At 40.4% G+C, this 19,225-nt stretch overlaps 1 long non-coding RNA gene and 1 pseudogene across 2 annotated transcripts in view; both read right to left on the bottom strand.

Annotated features, from left to right (window-relative positions):
• Nucleotides 1-8,622: 8,622 nt before the first annotated feature.
• Nucleotides 8,623-19,225, bottom strand: part of LOC109551134 (uncharacterized) — a 116,643-nt gene continuing 106,040 nt past the window's right edge. For both annotated transcript variants that reach the window (XR_002177828.3, XR_012325682.1), the window contains one exon: nucleotides 8,623-10,106. This is a non-coding gene — a long non-coding RNA (uncharacterized lncRNA). The remainder of the gene's footprint in view (nucleotides 10,107-19,225) is intronic.
• Nucleotides 11,196-17,611, bottom strand: LOC101326500 (nucleoplasmin-2 pseudogene; annotated as a pseudogene).

The following is a 19,225-nucleotide window of genomic DNA, read 5'->3' as shown; positions in this document are numbered from 1 at the left end:
TATAACATATAATACTTAATAAAATGTCCTTTCATATGTGTGGATGTATGCACCAGCCTAGGTGATATTTAACACATGTATAGGCATCTTCTTGTGCCGCTTTCCCTCCAAATAAACTAGGAGCAACAAAACAGTCATCCCCAGCCACTGCAACTATTGTGGCACTCACCTTGCTTTCTATACCTGGGGAAAATATCACAGATTTTGACACCTGAATATCATTCTGCCTTATATTTTTAAAATTGTTTCATGTATGTATATATCTTCTTTCACTTAGGAAATTATAAGCTTCTTAAAGAGAGAGACACTTTTGTGGGTGTTTTCTGCCACATAGGGCAAGGCATACTGTAGGCGCTCAATACAAACTTTGGGATTCAACTTCCAAACCAGATAGCATCATAAATTTACACTTTGAGGCACACTAAAACAATACATGGCAATAACAGTTACAATATAAAAAGAGAACAATTTGAATATACAGTTATCATCAAAATATGGTAAATGTTTCCACATTTCAGAAATAGACTAGAAATACGAAGTGGTCACTCCATGTCCAAAGTGGGCAGAGCCGCTCAGGATTGAGGGCAGGGACAGGGCAGGAATGAGGCTCTCCCAGCCATGAAGTTGCCACCATGGTTGCTGTCTGGGGTCACAGCTTATAAGAAGCTGCTTATCTAAGAAGGCAATAGGAAACAGACAGAGTTTTGCAGCAAGGACCTGCCCAATCACCAGCTTATTCAGGGACTAGATTTGTGGTACCTTCACATCACCACAGCACAGGACACTGAGCTGCCACCACAGAACTGATAAAACATGTTGGCAAATGCATTTTAACCACTGACTATAAGAAGAAATCTATTTTTATGCTAAAAAAGGTGGAATTAAAATTCTCTATAATGATAAGGAAGACAGGGATAGGTGTTCATTGGGGAGTTAAAATGTGCTAAGGTCCATTTTTTCTCAGGGAAGAGGACAGAGATATCAACAATTTCATACTTTAGGGAAAATAATAGTTAAGGATATTATAACTTAAAGAGTAAGAATACAATCTGTGTCAAAACTAGAAGAGGGAGTAAACAGAAAACTGAAAGTAATATGGCAAAAATAAGTTCAAATATATCAGTAATCACAATAAATGTGAATGGATAAAATTTACCTGTTAATTTATCAGATTGAGTTAAAAATCAAAGTATAAACTTTCTTAAAGATATACACTTCAAAACAAAACAACACAGAAAGGTTGAAAAACAGGAGATGGCAAGAAAAAAAATTGTACCGTATAAATACAAACTAAAAGAAGACTGGTTTATCAGTTACTATCAGACAAAATAATACTTAAACAAAACCCATTAATATATAAAAGGAACAATCTACCAAAGAGATCCATCAACCACAAGTTTATGTACACTTGACAAGATAGCCTTGAAATTAATAAAGCAAAAACTGAATTATAAGAAGAATGGAAAATTCAGAGTCTCGACAGAAGCAGATATTGTATTCAGGAGAGTTGCAGATATAGTGTTCAGGAGAGTTTACCTGAAGAGAACTGAATGAATGGATTGTTTACACAGGTGCATACAGGGTTGAAAGGACAAGAGGGGATGGTGAGGCACCAAAGAACTAACAACAGTGGGAAGCCATTACTCCTCTAGGCCTGAAGGAACAAAGGGAGGGAACAGAATTACTAGAGCCCACGGAGAGATAGAGCTGTGAAGAAGGGGCTGCCCAGAATGAGTTCCTGCCCTGGAGGAAGGCAGACCTCTGTGGGGCAAGGAGATGGGCCAAACCCACTGACCAAACCTAACAGGAAACCAAAGGGCAAGAGAGTAGGGCAGAGGGCTAAGAATAGATTTTTAAAAGGAATTTATCATTTGATACTAGCAGGTCTTTCTTTATGAGCATCTATAAATCATAGGGCAAATGGAGAATAATCAGCACAATAATCATAGTGAGAAATTTTAACATCACTTTATCAGAAACTGATAGACCGGGTGACCAAGAGTTAGATGTAGAAGACCTCACAATACAATTAGCAAGCTTGATTTGACAGATGTGCATGTGTGTGTAGAGAGAGAGAGAGCCTGCTGCCAACAGAGAGTATACATTCTTTCTGAGCATATGGAATATTTATAAAAGTTTACCATACTAGGTCACAGAGGATCAAATGCTAAAGAATTGATATTACATAGAACATAATGTAATTCAGTTGGAAATCAGCCTTAAAAGATAGACTTGTATGTGCTAATATGAAATGACCTTCAAGATATATTTCTAACTGAAAAGAATAAGATGTGAAGCATTATCTATTTTATACTAATATCTGCATAAAATAATCTACCTCTACTTACATATGCACAGAATACATCTGGACACCCAAGAAACCATTAATAGTGTTTGCCTGTGCGGTGGGAGAGTAATTTACCTTTTTTTTTTTTTGATTCTGAATCTTATTCTATTTTTATCATTACTTAAAAAAATACTAGTTAAAAAATGCTGAATAGAATTGAGATACGTTAACCTCAGTTTTTTTTTTTTTTTAACTCCATTTTCAAGGCAGTTTCCCAAGGTAGTTTTGTAGCATGTAGGATCTTAAGCAAGATGAATAGCTGCTATGGCTTATCCTAGGTTATGCCAAATTTCCACTTACCCTCCCTCATTTGTTTTTTCCTACATAGCAAACAATATTATAATTCAGTGTGTCTCTTTCCATTGACCTTAAGTTGAGGTGATTTCTGAAAAAATAAAAGCAGAGCTCCTGAACATTATATGCTGTACTGTTCTTTGAGAATTCCTGCTTGAGAAGGTAGTAATTTATAGAGCAGTCAAACAGAAACAATATGGAGGACATATAAAATAATCAGGACAAGAAAGTAAATATTAACACAGCCCATCGAAATGGATGTCAAGAATGGGACACCTAAATTACCTTATACATTTTTAAGCTGCATTCCCCCTAGTCAGAAACAGTTAACACTTCTCTGAGCATGCTCATACCTGACAGACAGTCACTAACCCAGAACCTGAAATGTCAATAGCAAAATAATTTCTCATCTGACATTTCAAGTGATAATAGGGACATCTGAATAGAAAGCCCCGAAGCAAACAGCTCTTTAACGGGCTTCTTTATCTGAGAGTCTACACTGACGATCCCTGCTTTTATAATTCAAACACGGGGTTCAGATACATGAGTTGAGGAGAACTGGCATGACTGTGTAAATGGAGCTGCCACTCAATTCCATGATTTATTCATTTTCAAATTTATAAAATGACAGTGAATGTTCCCTATCTGCTCCCTTCAAAGGGGTGTCATGAGAGGAGTCATCCTGGCTGTTAAAGTCGGCTCCACGCTACCAGATGGGATCAGAGGTGGTGTGCTCGCAGGTATCTGATGGGCCTGGGCAGAGCTCCTCAGTGAGCTAACTTCAGCTTTGCTCTAACTCTCACCTGGGGTCCAGGATTTGAGAGCTCACTGAGCTTCTCCTCAGGTCTCCGTGTGTACTCCATCAGGTCAGGGCCTTACGCTGAGCAACCCCTTCTTGATCGCGCTCTGGGTTTTGGAGTGCGGATGGACCCAGATGGAAGCCTCAATGTCCTGCTATTCTCTATTTGCTCCCTTTTGATCACACCCTCTACCCCTTTCCTCCTAGCTCTCTGCCCTCTGGCTTCCCGTTGGGTTTGGCCAATGGGGGCCCTGATAGGAGACACGTGGGAGAAATAGAGAGTTGAATGAGGTGGCGTCAACTGACTGTGTCCTTGAACTGAGGATCACTGTTCCTTTCAAAGTAGCTTCACACAACTTTCTCCTCGCAGGGTCTGGGAGCAACTCTCTCCTCTTGATACTTCGATCCTAGGGGTGTTCACAACAGCTCAGCTGCTACTAGCCCCAGTTTACTGAACTATTTCTCATGGTCCCCCACTTTGCATCCTTATTTGGTAATCCTTTGGAAAACAAACATCCCCTCCTTGAATTATCTTCCTTCAAGTTTGCCACCCGTTTCTGGTTGAGACCCAGACTGATATGCCCCTCTTCACTACTGATGAGATGAATGGCCTCAGACAGATCATGTAACTCCTCTTAGCTTCAGTTTCCTCATTCACAAACTATGAAGATATCCCTTCCTTAGAGAGTACACAGGGATATATGGGACACTTTGTAAATGTGCTTCTACCCACACTTCTAAGGGGCTACTTACCAGTAGCCCCACATAGCAACTAACTGGCTTGACCTCCTGGGAATTAAGATGATTTCACCTTCCTGACAATGAGTATTGTCTGAGGCTGCTGCTACTATATTCTTGTGATTTCCAGATCTTTATATCTCACTATTTGACACCTCCACTGGAATATCTCAGAGCTACCTTAAAATCCACTATGGTCCAAACAGAACTCACGTCCTTCCCTTCTAAACTTCCCATGTCCTCTACTTCAGTAACACCACCATCTACCTAGTTTTTAAAGTCAGAAATTTTGAGAGTCATTCTTGACAACTTCCTGTCTCCCGTAACCAACCAAGCAGCAACTCTTTACAATTCTGCCTCCTGTATTGTCTCTGGAATTTGTCTATTATGCCCCAAGCCGGATGCCAGGCCACCATGATCTCTCAGCTGGATCACTGTAATAGCCTTCTCCAGGGTTCCCTGTATCCCCTTTTGCACCTTCTAGTCCGCAATCTACAGAACAGCCAGAATGTTCTTTTAAAAATGTAAGTCCTAAAAAAAAAAATTTCACAATCAGTAACTCCCTCACTCTCCTGGCTCCAGCCATGACGGATTTGCAGTTTCTTGAAATGCTTTTCCAATTTCTGGGCCTTCCCAGAAACCATTCCCTCCACTTAGAATGCTTCCTTTTCCCCACCCCTCCTACTTGGCTAATTCCTGCTCACCCTTCAGAATGGAAACTTCCTCACAGCCACCTTCCTCGACCTCCCTACCCTCTGACCTGGTCAGGTTCTGCTATTATAAACTCTTAGAATCTTATTTTGTGGGTTTCCCTGGTGGCACAGTGGTTAAGAATCCGCCTGCCAATGCAGGGGACATGGGTTCGAGCCCTGGTCCAGGAAGATCCCACATGCCACGGAGCAGCTAAGCCTGTGCGTCACAACTACTGAGCCTGCGCTCTAGAGCCCGTGAGCCACAACTACTGAGCCCACATGCCACATCTATTGAAGCCCGCATGCCCAGAGCCCGTGCTCTGCAACAAGAGAAGCCACCGCAATGAGGAGCCCGCGCACTTCAAGGAAGAGTAGCCCGCACTCGCCGCAACTAGAGAAAGCCCGTGAGGGCAACGAAGACCCAACACAGCCAAAATTAAATAAATAAATAAATTTATTTAAAAAAAAAGAATCTTATTTCTTTGTAGTCCTTATCATAATGCTAATTGAAGAACTCTCCTAGAGCAGAAGCTCCACGCTGGAGTTCATCATTAGCTGCCCAGCCCACACACAGTGCTTTGCACAGTAGTTGACATTCTATAAATAGTTGCTGAATTATGGATGAGTGAAGGCATATTAATACCAGTTTGGACTCTACCCAAGTATACCTTCCACCACCCCCTTACTTGAACTACTGGTGAGCTGTACTGTTATATGAAAATATTTTTATTTTTCCTCTACTTTTTTTTATTATAAAAGTAATGTGCTCACTAAGAAAACTTGGCAAAGTTCAAAAACATAAAAAAAGGAGAAAAAAATCCCCCATAACTTCAATGTCTAGCATAGTGTCCATTTTAAACCTCTAGTAAATTTGTGTGGCATTTTACCAGATTTGCTACCTGTGCTTTAATTTGAAATTCCTTTATCCTCAATTAACAACTCACACAACTAGCACATGGCTTATTATGTCCTGCCCAGTTTGAGAAAGTCCTATGAGAGATAAATTATAACCCCCCGAAATACACATTGCTGAGTAATAAAGGAAAAACACCTGAATGATGCATCTTCCATCCATAAGATGTTATGGAAAAACCCGAACGAACTTTTTGGCCAACCCAATAGTTTGATGTAGTTGTTTATTGCTATTCTGAAATTCTTGCCCATACATGTATTTACCTTCCACAATAGGGAAAAAAAATGGTCTAAAAGGGCCACATTTAATCTATGTTCTAATTTTCCATTAAATCAATAGACTTAAAAAATGATCTTATGCCTTTTTTCTTCTTCTTAACTACTAAAGGGCAAAAAATGCACTCTTTGAAAGAACCTCATCAATAATTTTACTGTAGGTCATATTCCTGGGGAATCTCTCTCTTTTCTCTTGTCTTTTCAGATTTTGCTAATCATTGAGCCTGACTATATTTTCATATTAAAAAAAATCATAATTCCTCTGTGACAGATTTAGCTTCAAAATATCATTAATCATATCTGGGTATCTGCAAAGATTTAGAAGGTAAGTATAGGGCATTGTGGGGCAAAATTTAAGAGTGGGTCAAACCTTTTAACAGCAGCATGAGGAAACTCAAAGGAAGTATGGGCAACAAACTGTAAAACTCTCCTAGTGAGCAAATTTAAAAGTTCTAAAACTAACCATTAACACTAGCCTCCCTTGTTTAAAGAACTCAATGAGAGGTTTGTCACTGAGTGGTTACCCAGAAAAGCCCACCTCAGTCAGACACATGTGGGCATGTGAACAGATCTTGAAAAATCTTTTTGTGCAGAGGGGCATTCATTTTTGTTTCTAGGACTGGCCCTGAGCCTAGAAGAATGTTTTCATACCCATTCACCTCTGGAATTTTTTATGATAACCTTGCAACATCTTTTTACTTGACAAGTAAATTGCTTCTACCTTGAAAGCAAGCGATTTAAAGAAGATGAAGTTAAAAGATCTCCCAGTACTGCAAATTCCAGAAGACAATCATGCAGACATGGTATTTTTTAGCAGTCCATCATAATGTAACACTATCTCCAGAAGAATATCTGAAGATAAAATGAATATATCTTGTAACATCTAACCATGCACAGGTATATGAGTAACATAATAAGGGAACAGAAAGAAAGAAAAAGAAAAAAAAAGGAAGTTAGAGGATTGTTTTATCCAAGCAGCAGCTTTATAGCTTTGAGGGAGAAGGAACAGCTGCTCCTAACCTACCTCAATGTAAGAAACAACAACAAAAATAGTCTTTCAGGGCTTCCCTGGTGGCGCAGTGGTTGAGAGTCCGCCTGCCGATGCAGGGGACACGGGTTTGTGCCCCGGTCCGGGAAGATCCCACGTGCCGCAGAGCGGCTGGGCCCGTGAGCCATGGCCACTGAGCCTGCGCATCCGGAGCCTGTGCTCCGCAACAGGAGAGGCCACAACAGTGAGAGGCCCGCGTACCGCAAAAAAAAAAAAAAAAAAGTCTTTCAGAAACCAGACCCACATCTAAAGCTGTATAGCTCCTATTCACAGGAACTGTGCTTGGCCAAACACCAGGGCCTGGACTAGGGCAAGATGAGTGAGAAGCCTGCTGGCCCTACATTTAAGGAGGTACGCACTCTCAGGATGGGTCAAGCGCAGGGTCAGATCTGAGAGCGAGGGCCTCCTTAAAAGTTGAGCCCCGGCACCTTACTCACCTCCCCCTGGTCTGGGCCCTGCCAAATGCTACATGATAACAACATTCATGTGATGCTTTTTCAAAGTAATGCTGTATACTTTATTTTATTTAAGACTTATGACAACCCCAGGAAGTATCAATAGATATACAATTACCCTCATTTTACAGATGAGGAAACTGAGGCTCAAGGTTAAGTGATTTACCCAGTTACTCCACCAGCAAGCAGGGTATTTAGACTTGAATGTGGCACTGGCATTCTTCCACTCAACACCCCTCTCATATGCCACTCAGAACAGCTTATCTCTGAATTCCAAGGGGATGCCTTCCAGCAGGTATCAAGGCAATTTTCAATACATGGTCTCAGGAACACAGACTGAAAATAATTTGGAAGTTACAATAAACTTACACTCCACCTAACTATTCATCCAATCTCTATTTATAACCAGCACCAAGAATTACATATTTCACCCAAAAAAATCCTTAATCTATATTTTGTAAGAATATACATTGACATATTCTGTACAGCTTTTGAACAAAAGACAGTTATACTCCCAAAGAGTCCACTCCATATTATCCAAAATCATGATATTCCCTACAATATCAGGGTCAAAGTAAAAATCAATTATAGTGCCATATTTTACTAAATAAAATTTTTCTTTGAAGAAATGTATTCTAAATAAAACACTGACATGGAGATAATATGACTCAGTGTTTTCTAATTCAATGTTGTCATAAAAGGAAATAGGGACTTCCCTGGTGGCACAGTGGTTAAAAATCCACCTACCAATGCAGGGGACACGGGTTTGATCCCTGGTCCGGGAAGATCCCACATGCCACAGAACAACTAAGCCCATGCGCCACAACTACTGAGCCTGTGCTCTAGAGCCCACGAGCCACAACTACTGAAGCCTGCACGCCTAGAGCCCGTGCTCCTCAACAAGAGACGCCACCACAATGAAGAGTAGCCCCTGATCGCTGCAACTAGAGAAGGCCTGCGTGCAGCAACGAAGACCCAACGCAGACAAATAAATAAATAAACAAGTTAAAAAAAAAAAGGAAATATATTCTGGTTATATATTAGTGGTTTTATTAAAATTATATTAATATATTTTTATTAAAACACTATTCTAAAATGCTTTTTTAACCTGTAAGCATTTCATAATATACCACACAAAACAATAAAAGATTTTAAAAATTCCTGGAGAGTGGAGTTGTTCTGTAAAAAGCAGTTCTTGAGTTAAAACAGGTGGGGGCAGGGGGAGAGGTTTGACTCAGTGCTTGCATTTTCCAGATGAATAAATAGGTCCAGCTAGAAGTGGCCTGTCAAGGTCACTCAGTTAGTGGCAGGGCCAGGCCCTGCATCTCCTGATCCTCAATCCAGAGCCCTTTCCCTGAACCTTTCTGCCTCCTGATAACACATCAGGCAATTTCCCCTTCATGCTAAAAACAAATCGGAAATATTGCACAACTCAAATTTCTATTTCCTTATTTAACACGTGGAATAACTTTCATCTACAGTTCAAGGCTTTCCCTCCTCCTCCTCCCTAGATTAAAGGGATACAGCCATTATAACCAAATTTCTGCACAATATTTAAGTTCTATATGCTATTTTTGTGCAATGAAAAACACTTCCTACCAAACAATAAAGATTACAAAGAGGAATTATAAGTTTTATCACACAGAGGTTGCTTTTCCTTTTCTTCCTGTGTCTGATACCTACTCCTGTGGTTTTTTCTTATAATGCTAATCAAATACAGTCCATGCTCAGTTTTCCACCTGGGTGCTTCCTTGACTGGCATTTGTTTATGCATAGTGGGGACGGAAGAAAGAGACAATGCCCCAGGCAGGGAGCAGATAAAAGCAATTGTCACTCAGTGTTTGTAATAAGGAAGGTGGAGTAGCTTCTGATACTAGGAGAGAATTAGAAAGTAAATTAAGTTTGCACACAGACACCCATACACATGCACGTGTGCGCCCTCAAGGGACACTTATATGCATTATCAGATTCAATCTCCACAAGGACCTTAGGAGGAAGCTTTTACCCAGTTTTCACATGAGGAAATTGACTTGCCCAAATGACAGACTCAAGATCACACAGCTAGTATGTGACAGCACAAGGATCTGACCTGAGGCTGTCTGACTCCAAACACCCACAGGAAGGAAAATTTTTCTCCCTTCTGTTTCCAGAGATTGATTTTCTACCCCTCCCCAACAAAAATAAAAAGGAGTAGAAATGGTCAGATCTGTATCAGGAACAAGTAATCCCATAAGGACTGAAGTCCTCTAGGAGTAGTACCTTCTTAAAAAGTCTCCAAGAGATAGGTGACAGCATTCTTTAAGGAACTGATTCAAGAGCCAGAAAAGATACTGAGAAGAAGGAAGAGAAAGAATGGGCACGAATAGGGAGTGTCATTAAATGAGCAAAAATGACTTACCGTATTAATGATAGCTAACGAATAAATTGTGACCAAATGCTGATGACCTCACTGCTGAGTCCCACAAAGCCTTTAGATGGTCGCCCGGACCCACCTTTCGCTGTTGTTTTCAGTGGCATGTGGGAGAAAGGTGAAAGAGCCAGGTCCCTGCAAGAGAAGTATTAGCAGCATTTTAAAAGATAAGAATAATAAAAAAAAGATTAAAAAAAAAAAGACAAGAATGAGACTGTTTACAAAGTGGTGGTTCTTTGTAACTCAAGTAACTTTGTAACTTTGTAACTTTGTAACTAAGTAACTTTGTAACTTACTAACTCAAGTAATGCAGTTTTTTTTAATTGAGGTGAAATTCATATAACATAAATTAACCATTAACATTTTAAAAGGTGTACTATTCAGTTGCATTTAGCACATTTCACTGTATTGAGCAATCATCACTTCTAACTAGATCCAAGACATTTTCATCATCCAAAAGGCAACCCTGTACCCACAGTAATGCAGTTTTGCAGAAATACTGTTAGAAAACTGGCAAAAGAGAAGAAAGTAAGACAAAAGTTCCAGTGGTATGGCAAAAAGTGAGAAGTAGCTACCTGATGAACTTAAGATAAACAACAAAAAAAACTTATTTAACAAATATTTTGCTGAAACATTATAATGTATAATGTACTGTGGGAAGGGTAAACTGTGACAAAGCGAGAGAGAAGCATGGACATATATACACTGCCAAACGTAAGGTAGATAGCTAGTGGGAAGCAGCCGCATAGCACAGGGAGATCAGCTCGGTGCTTTGTGATCGCCTGGAGGGGTGGGATAGGGAGGGTGGGAGGGAGGGAGATGAAAGAGGGAGATATGGGAACATATGTATATATATAACTGATTCATTTTGTTGTAAAGCAGAAACTAACACACCATTGTAAAGCAATTATACTCCAATAAAGATGTTAAAAAAAACATTATAATGTATAATGTACTGTGCTAAGTGTTGGATACTTAAAAAAAAATTCCCTAGCAAAGCAAACTTTACTGTAGCGCTGAGGTCAGGGCTCTTCTCTCCAGGTGCCGCTGAAACTAGATAGCTGGGGGTGACGGCTCTTGTATTGCACCTTCCACAACACCTCCATCACCTTCAGACTCAAATGGAGGGGGACTGGGGGGGCACCCTAAGTTTGCAGCACACTCCAAGGAAGGCCCACTTGCAGACCCTCTCTCAGTCACTGCAGCTAAGCCATTCCTGGTTCCTCATTTCTTGGATCCCAACTTTTCAGGTTTGGCCCTTCTCACAGGGCTCTTGTCTTTAAGACTGGTTCTCACTGCTTCTCTTCTTTTTCCACCTTTTCTTCCTCAGTAATGTTCGTCTGTTTCTGGGGTACTAGCCTCTTGACTTGTTTGACAGGGGTCTCCTCCTCTAGGGATACATCTACATCATCATTATGTTCCTCCTCTTCCTCCTTTTCCTACTCCTCCACTTACTCCTCCTCTCAGGGCTCCTGTCTGAAGGACAGTCTGAAGCATCATAACATTCCTGGCCTGAGAAACACAGGTCCAGAGCCAGCCTGGAGCTGAAAAGTGACTGGAGGAGAAAGCTCCAATCCCATCATGGAGACATGGGTAGGATGGTGGTGACGTGATGGGTTTTGTCTTCTTGTCCTCCTGGCTTGCTGGGGGCAGAATCTCCACAAGGTTCATTTTCTCTTTGGCTTTTTTTCCCCAAGCAAATCGTACTAGACAACAGCTTACAGTCCTGCTTCCCCTGCTTCTGGGGTACAAAGGTTCAAGTCTGCTTCTACTGGTTTAGCTCACAGCTCCAGATCATGACTGTTATTGCCTTTTCAGCTGTGCTGCAGCATTAGGATGTGGAAGGTAGCAAAAATACAATCTAGCTTTTGTCTTCAAAAGAGTTTGCAGTCCATTGAAGGATTCAGATGTATAATCAAATGGTACAAGGTAAGCAAAAGAAAAGGGACTAGAGAGAGAGGGGTTAAAACACCAAAGGAAGGCCAGAAGAAGACTACTTGTTTTGTTTAGATAAAGAAAAGTTTTGGGCATGGACCAATGATGATTTTCTCCTACGAAGAGCCGGAAAGTGTCAGTTAAACTGCTAAAATAGGTAAGGATGTTACATTGGCACATGAACCCAATCCCCACTCTCCAGGAAAAAATGAGGAAAGAAGGGAGCTAGTTAAAGCTTCATGTGACCATAGGTCTTTCTGGTGTTATGGTGTGTAGACCCTCTCACAAGAAAGTGCCAGCCAAGTCCAAGAAACTTCAGGGGAAGATATGAAAAGGAGGTGTTGTTATGCAGTGATAGCTAAATGGCATCATTTGGCCAAAAAAAAAAAAAAAAGGAATGTGAGCATTTAAAACATATAAAGAATAAGCAATATAAACAGGTATGGGGCTTCCCTGGTGGCGCAGTGGTTGGGAGTCCGCCTGCCGATGCAGGGGACATGGGTTCGTGACCCGGTCCGGGAACATCCCACATGCCGCGGAGCGGCTGGGCTTGTGAGCCATGGCCGCTGAGCCTGCGCGTCCGGAGCCTGTGCTCCGCAACGGGAGAGGCCACAACAGTGAGAGGCCTGCGTACCGCAAAAAAAAAAAAACAAAACAGGTATGGATGCCAATAATAATAAAACAATGGGACATAAAGAGGAATCTGATAGCACTAAATCTGTAAAGTATAGAATGGGCATCGGGACTTCCCTGGCGGTCCAGTGGTTAAGACTCTGTGCTTCCAATGAAGGGAGTGCAGGTTCGATCCCTGCTTAGGGAACTAAGATCCCACACACTGCGTGGTGTGGCTGAAAAAAAAAGAATGGGCATTCACTCTGAAAGGGAAGAAAATGCAACAATTAGAGATCAAGCTTCAAATTCCACCCTGCCCAAGATGAAGCAGCAAATCCTGCTAAAGAAAGATTTGTAAATATAGAAGACAGATGTCTTTCCAGAAGTATGATGAAGGATTATCAATGGAATGTAAAGACTGAGGACCTAAAAAGTGTGATAGGAAATTATCAAAGAACTCTTAAAGGAGATGTATATTTATAAAAGAATAAACAATAAATCTGAGTATTAAAACAATCTTTGAAGCTATAGAAAATACGAGAACAAATTAATAAATATGGTTTGTATTAAATATAATATAAAACAAAAATATCTTACTAAATGTTTTAGCAAACAATGATTCTCCAATAAAAATGTTCAAGTTAAGGGGCAGCAACCACCACTGCATGGGTTACAACTAAATATCTTTGGAGTCAGTCAAGATTAAGGGGAAGGGGGCTTCCCTGGTGGCGCAGTGGTTGAGAATCTGCCTGTCAATGCAGCGTACGTGGGTTCGAGCCCTGGTCTGGGAGGACCCCACATGCCGCGGAGCAACTAGGCCCGTGAGCCACAATTACTGAGCCTGCGCGTCTGGAGCTTGTGCTCCACAACAAGAGCGGCCGCGATAGTGAGAGGCCTGCGCACTGCGATGAAGAGTGGCCCCCACTTGCCACAACTGGAGAAAGCCCTCGCACAGAAACGAAGACCCAACACAGCCAAAAATAAATTAAAAAAAAAAAATTGGCATTGCCTTAAAAAAAAAGATTAAGGGGAAGGAAGAGTTGAATTACAGTTCCAAAGAAAAAACTTATGGGTCTTTCTCAGAGGAAGGAGAAAGATGAAGAACAAATCAGCATCTTAAAAATAAAGAGTGGGAAATCAGAAACAGGAAGAACTACAGATGTAGAAAGTCAGGAAAACTGTTGCTATATGGATAAAATATATTAGAAAGAGAAGAGTGAAGCAAATAAAGGACCAGCAGACAAATCCACTGCATTTATAAGAAATGGAATTTTTCCATTTTCATGATGGATGAACAATTATAAATAGGTATAAAATATATGTCTGGAAATAAAACATGAGAATCAAATGAGTTAATAAGGATGGAAGTGCTTGAAAAATTATAAGCCAATATACAAATAAAAGCTTTTATTTCAAGTATGTGATGTGAGGCTCTTAAGATTAATTTTATTATTTTAAGATTTATTATTTACTTAATTTTTTTTTTGGCTGCATCGGGTCTTAGTTGTGGCATGCGGGATCTTCACTGAGGCAGTGGGATCTTTACGGGTATCTCTCTAGTTGTGGCGTGCGGGGTTTTTTTCTTCTCTCTCTCTAGTTGTGGCACACAGGCTCCAGGGCGCATGGGCTCTGTAGTTTGTGGCATGTGGGCTCTCTAACTGAGGAGCGCTAGCTCAGTAGTTGTGGCACACAGGCTTAGTTGCCCCATGGCATGTGGGATCTTAGTTCCCTGACCAGGGATCAAACCCACATCCCCTGCGTTGTAAGGTGGATTTTTTACTACTTGACCACCAGGGAAGTCCCAAGATTAATTTTAAGATAAAGAATTTGTCCAAAACTTGGTAAATATCACAAAAGGTATAGAAATGAATAAAGTCTTTTTTATATATACAAATATACATTTATATATTGTATATACTATATAAATATTATGTAATTAATATATAGCATTATATATATATAATTATATAACCACTTTAATATATATGTGTGTATATATATCTATATCTATCATGAGCCCTATGGTCAGTCATCCGTCTGTTTTCCATTGAATGGCTGTTCTTTGCCCCACCCCCGCAAAGAAAGAAAAAAAGGCCACAACTTTTTTCAGTGCCCCACATGTAGCAATGCCTCAAGTGAATTCTTCACCTCACCAGATTAAAATTTGTATGACGCATCTGCAGAGTTAGTGTTGATCTTTTTCATAGAGTTGCATCAGTTTTAACAAACATTTGAACATCACAGTACACAAACTCATGTGAACCTAAATCACTTTTGAAAGCTGACTACAGCACAATGCTTGAAGGAGGGGAACTAGATATTAATTACATGCTAAACCAGTGGTTTAAGTTATTGTACCTTTCTCATTTTTCTTTTTTTCCTGATTTTCCTCACTGAAACCAGAAATAGGCTGAAAAATTATAGGATAGATAGATAGCCAGATAGATAATAGATAAATGGAGAAATTTCCCATGGTAACTCTGATTTTTTTAAAATTAATTAATTAAATTTTGGCTGCTTTGGGTCTTTGTTGCTGCGAGCAGCTTTCTCTAGTTGCGACGAGTGGGGGCTACTCTTCGTTGCAGTGCACGGGCTTCTCATTGCAGTGGCTTCTCTTGTTGCGGAGCACGGGCTCTAGGCCCTCGGGCTTCAGTAGTTGTGGCTCGTGGGCTCTAGAGCACAGGCTCAGTAGTTGTGGCACACGGGCTTAGTTGCTCTGTGGCATGTGGGATCTTCCCAGACCAGGGCTTAAACCTGTGTCCCCTGCATTGGCAGGCAGATTCTTAACCACTGCGCCACCAGGGAAGCCCTGCTCTGATATTTTTTATTCATCGAACAAACATTTGTGGAGGAACTGCTACATGCCAGGTACTTCGAGGGCTACAAATATGGAACAGACATTGCTTCTGACTTCATAAAGCTGATTATCTAGTGAGGAAGATTGATATGAACATAAATATCTGTAATATATTTATAGAGTAGAGTAGAAATATAGAGTAGAAAGTGATAACTGCTATGAGAGAAATGCAGGTAAGTTGCCATGGGAGCTCAGGAAAAAAGAGGTTGCCTACATTTAGGAGAGATCAAGAAAAGCTGGTAGCAGAACCTTGGCCTTAAATTTTAAGAATAGGTAGAATCTGAACAAGTGAAAACAGGAAGCAAGAATCAATGCGACAAAGGCAGAGAGCCAGAAAAATTCTGGGCATGGAAATAAAGAGCAGGGAACTTGAAAGGCTAAGGTAAAAGGAGTAATGGGCCACAATGGTGGGACGCTGCACTGTGTCAGATGGTACAGGACTCTGTGTGCCATGAGGAGTTTGTATTTTACAATGCAGTAAACAGAAAGGTATTAAGGTTTTGAGCAGGAAAGTAACGCGAGAAGAGCTGAATTTGAGATTAAGCTGATAACCCAAGTATAAAATCATGTGTAAAAAGGGTTAGGGAGAAGAGGCCAGGTGAGAGTTGGAAGGAGAGGGCATGGAGGAAATAAACATTATAAAAACAGAATCAAATAAATGTTTCATATTCCTGTTACTGATTTGCATTCCAGGAAACTAAATTCTATTAAGTTAATATAGAAATAAGCCTTTGATTGATTGCTAACAACACCAGTCACTTATGCCCAAATGTACACAGAAAATTACCCCAGCTCTCTCTCTAAAAAAAAAAAAAATATGTAATATCAATAGCTTCTGAAAGTCCTCTCAAGGTGAATTTTTCTCCTTCAAATACTGAATCCGTCATTAGGATTCTTCAGGGAGAGCTCTCATAATCCAGAGGTTAAGGAATGTGGAACCCTAGTCACAGAACTTTGGACTAATCACAGAACTCTGGGTCAATTTGTCCCACCTCCAACTTTACCAAGAGTGAAACTGAGCATCAAAGCGGGAACTGACCTGTCCAGGGAAACTTGGCTGGTTAGAACTCAAATCTCCTGATCCCTGCCCCCATCTCCTAACTCACATTCCACTGTGGATACTCTGGGTTGGCTAGAAGTGAAGTATCAAAATAAAATAACTCAATTTGCTTGGGCTTAAAAAAATGGGTTTCAAACAAATAGCAATCAAGAAAAAAAATATGGCTCTACCAGAAAATTGGAAATCTGCAAGATATATATATATATGTGTATATATATTACATAAATCAATAGCAAGGTATTGCGACCTAGTTGGAATATTGACATACCACACACCTTGCTCATTAGGTGTCATAAAACACTGAGTTAAATGTAGTGTAGCAACTACTTGACTCTTTCTGGAAAATTCTGGTTACTTTGAGGAATTCCATAGGTCTTACAGAGATTTGTGGTCTCCAAACTCCAAACATTTTTTTTGTGTAGAATAACAAATATGTTTTTAATAGAATTCAATTTGGGATTTCAGGAAGTTACTGAAAATCTGCAGCCTATAGGCATTGCAGAAATGACGGAAAAGGTCATCAATCTCTCAAAATTCTGGCAGGAAAGGAGTGGCTGTTTCCAAAGGTCTTTTTCCTTTGCAGTAAGCTGCTTGTTGGTGCCAAAAAACAGCTCATCAGCAATATTGTTTCATTTTTTAGGGATGTTTTGAGAGAGAGAAAAAAATTAGTAATGTGTGCTGTGATTTTTCAAACCTCATGTCCCAAAGCCTACAATAATCTCACCGCGTTTTATTTTAAAAAAGGAAACCAAATGTTTGAGATTTGATCTTTAAGTCTACCTTGTTCACTGCAAGCACATACTTTAACCTTATCACAAAAAGCAACATGTAGTTTCTTTAAATGCTGCCAAGTCAAAAAAGAAAAAAAAAAGTCATAGATTCCATTGAGGACTCAGTGTTTTTCCATGTGTAACTTATGTTACACATAGTAAGAACCATAGCTACAAAATAGCATTTCTTTACCTCTGCTAGAGGGTTCATCCTCCACTGCCCCTAAATCAGGGTACCCAGGGATGTCGCATGTGCGCTCCAAGAATAGGCTGCCAAATGGTATTCAGAGTTCTCCTTGCCTGTTAAAAACAGCTGCTGCCAACTTCCAAGCTATGTCATCGCTGCTCACCAAAGGCACTGCCACTGTATGCTAGGAGGTCTGCAAGGCTGATGTCCATCGGACATCATCGGACAAGGCATCGGAAGTGTTGACAGTCCTGGCACCAACAGTCATACCACTGATAAGCTGCACTCCCTGTGTCCTAAGATTAGCAAAACAAAACAAAACAGGGCTTCCCTGGTGGCGCAGTGGTTGAGAGTCCGCCTGCCGATGCAGGGGACACGGGTTCGTGCCCCGGTCCGGGAAGATCCCACATGCCGCGGAGCGGCTGGGCCTGTGAGCCATGGCCGCTGAACCTGCACGTCCGGAGCCTGTGCTCCGCAACGGGAGAGGCCACAACAGTGAGAGGCCTGCGTACCGCAAAAAAAAAAAAAAAAAAAAAAAACAAAACAAAACAAACAGCTCCATTAGCTCTTACTAGATCTTATATTACAGCTGTGCTGGGGTCACAGGACTCAGGGACAGACTGTTCAATAGCTATTTGTTGAAAGAATGAATGAGTCCACCAGGCTGGGCTGCAAACAATCTGAGTGGCAGACACCATGATGTACTCAGATATATTCAACTCCACCTGCTGCCCTTAATGCAACCTCTGTAATTTGGTTCTTTCTTCTACTGGGTTAGTTCTTCCTTGGAAGCAACTTGAGTTGTCTTATAAATAGAATTCCAGAGGGCCCACCTCCACCAGACCCCAGGAATGCCCAGATATGCCTGAATACTAGGGAGGAGAAAACTTAGGTTCAAGCATTACCACATACTATCTCTCTTTATCTTATAAAAGGGAATTACAGAATTGACATACAAAATTCAAGTTTATGTTTTTTATATGATTCTCATCAGAAGTTATGAACTGGTAGCCTGTGGCCAAATCTGGCCAGATGATTTTTTTTAAACCCACATGATTTTTTAAAATATTTGAATCAGAATACATCTAAATCAATAGTTCTCATACATGAACATGTGTCAGAATCAAGCTTATTAAAACTCAGATTGCTGGGCTCCACCCCCAGTCTCTGATTCAGTTGATCTTGGTTGGGGTCTGATAATTTGAATTTCTACCTAGTTCCTGATGCGTTTCTGGTCTGGGGACAGACTCTGAGAACCACTTTTTGCGGGTTCTATGGTTTTCCCAAACCCCATCACCAGACCCCACTGTATTTCATCTGGCCTATTTTACTTATTCTAGTTAACTGTCTGGCTTTTGAATTTGAAAGCTGAGTCTCAGTATTTCAGGTGAAAATCCTTCTTCAGCCTGATTCAGGGAGATGACTGTATTACTCACTTTGTTTCACTTATAATACTTGGTTTATCTATAATATTACAACAAAGTGTTCGGTAAATGGTGTTTCTAATACTCAGGTCCTTATTTTTCATTATGGCTACTATTGACAATTGATTATTCATGAGATTACCACCACCTTTTCCCCCATGCACATAGATTTGCCTGATATCAGCTAAATCTAGAAGTGGGAAATGAAAAAGGCTGGGCTGTTTGTGACAAATGAGAAAGCAATTCAATTTTTGTCTATTTATGTTCAATCCTATCACTTTTAAAAATAAATGGTGATTTTTCAAGCATATGTATATTTGAATTTTTTAATCTGTACCTTGATCAAAGACCAAATATTGCCTGAACAACAAATACTGATTATATTCATAGCTATAGACATAGTAATAAG

The sequence above is a fragment of the Tursiops truncatus genome, chromosome 14 (assembly GCF_011762595.2).
Source record: "Tursiops truncatus isolate mTurTru1 chromosome 14, mTurTru1.mat.Y, whole genome shotgun sequence".
In the NCBI taxonomy this organism is placed as follows: domain Eukaryota; kingdom Metazoa; phylum Chordata; class Mammalia; order Artiodactyla; family Delphinidae; genus Tursiops; species Tursiops truncatus.
This window is presented reverse-complemented; position numbering and strand designations above follow the sequence as displayed.